The sequence below is a fragment of the Myotis lucifugus genome, unplaced genomic scaffold (assembly GCF_000147115.1).
Source record: "Myotis lucifugus unplaced genomic scaffold, Myoluc2.0 scaffold_1, whole genome shotgun sequence".
Lineage (NCBI taxonomy): Eukaryota > Metazoa > Chordata > Mammalia > Chiroptera > Vespertilionidae > Myotis > Myotis lucifugus.
The window spans coordinates 2,009,532-2,011,027 of NW_005871049.1; the positions used below are offsets into that span (position 1 = coordinate 2,009,532).

Below are 1,496 nucleotides of genomic sequence, written 5' to 3' on the forward strand. Positions count from 1 at the left end.
GGGAGCCCTCGTCCTGGCAGTGCCCGAACGGGGGACTCGGCCTCCCTGCGCGGGGGCCGCACCGCGAGGTGCGGGCGCGCTGTCAGGCTGCTGCCCAGCTCGGGTGCGAGGGGTGGGCTCCGCGCGGGGGTCGCCCGGCCGCCTCTCCCAGCCGAGGCCACGGCGGGGCGGGCAGTGCCCAGGCGGGTAACCCGAGCCGACCCGGCTCCTGGTCGCCGCTCACCCCTCAAGGCCGGGCGAGGGGGAGGGAGCGGCATGGGGGGGAAGGGAAAGGGGAAGGGGTGGTGGGTGAGGGGCTGTGGGGCCCGCAGGGCCGAGTCCCCGGCCTGTCGGCGTGGCTCTGCGGCGGCTGCTGGCGGCGCCCGGGACGAGCCGGCCCCCCGCCTCACGGGCGTCGGGCCTGCGGCAGGAGGGAGCCTGGGCGGCACAGGCTTGGCTCGGGGAGGCAGACCCGAGCTGCTGCCTCCATTTTGTTTCCTGCTCAGCTTGGTCTGTGGTGGTGGTGGTGTGGGTTTGGGGTGCGGCCGGGCACGGGGATCACTTGCGGCCGCGCCTGTTCGGGGCCTGAGGCTTCGAAGACCCCAGCCCGAGCCCCCAGGTGAGCCCCGCGGTAGGAGGGGGGGTTGCCTTGGCCTCGGGCCGAGCCGAGCGGGCTGAGGGCAGGTGCCCAGTGGATGGGGAGCCCGGGCGATAACCTAAGATGGAGGCCGGGACTGACGCGGGCCCGAGCAGGGCTGGCGGGGCGGTCAGACAGGCCTCAGCCGGGCCAGTTGCCGCCTGGGTCGGGACTGGGGACGGGTCGGGTGCGGGAGCCGTGTGCAGCCTGGGGCCAGCGCGGCGCCCTGAGGTAGGTGCGGGGCCCGGAGTACCACCCACGACGCCCGTAGGCCCCGACTCTCCAGGGAGGCGCGCGAGGCTCCGAGGGAGCCCGCCCCAGGCCCCGCCCGGGCTGCGGGCCGGCCCGTAGGCCCAGGCTGCGAGCGGTCGCTCCGGGGGAGGGGAGGGGGCTGCAGCGACGGCTCCGCTGATTGGACGGCGCGCTCGCGAGCCCGACTTCACCCGCCCTGAACCCCGAAGCGTGAGGCTAGGGGGCGCGCGCGCGGTGGGGCGCGCGCACTCGGGGCCCCGGCCGCACGCGGGCGGGCGCGAGGCGCTGGGTCGCACGCGCCGCCGCGGGGGCGCGCGCGGTGGGGGTGTGAGGCGGAGGAGGTGGCGGAGGACTAGGCCGGGGCAGGTCGCGCTCGCTGCCTTCTCCCCTGAAGAGAGACGCGGGGGGAGGGGGCGTGCTGCGAGCGATCCGCTCTCTCCCCCCTGCTCCGCTCGCGCCCCAGTGCGTGAGGGTAAACGCCTTCCCTCAAACATCTAAAACGATGTCGGTGCTGCACTCTTTGCACTGCGATGAACTACGTAACCTAAAGATGAAGAACGACTGGCAGTAGTATGACTTTATCGGGAGTATTCGAGAATTATACCACACGGTCAGGCACTTCCGTAAG

At 73.9% G+C, this 1,496-nt stretch overlaps 1 protein-coding gene across 4 annotated transcripts in view; it reads left to right on the forward strand.

Annotated features, from left to right (window-relative positions):
• The first annotated feature begins 482 nt into the window (after positions 1–482).
• NSD1 (nuclear receptor binding SET domain protein 1) overlaps positions 483–1,496 on the forward strand; it is a 131,611-nt gene continuing 130,597 nt past the window's right edge. For 2 of the 4 annotated variants that reach the window (XM_023753785.1, XM_006081608.3), the window contains exon 1: positions 483–598. The gene's annotated coding sequence lies outside the window, so the exon portion shown is untranslated. Of the gene's footprint in view, positions 599–1,059; positions 1,079–1,496 lie in introns of those variants that run through there. The other 2 variants (XM_023753795.1, XM_006081607.3) reach the window with 2 other exon arrangements.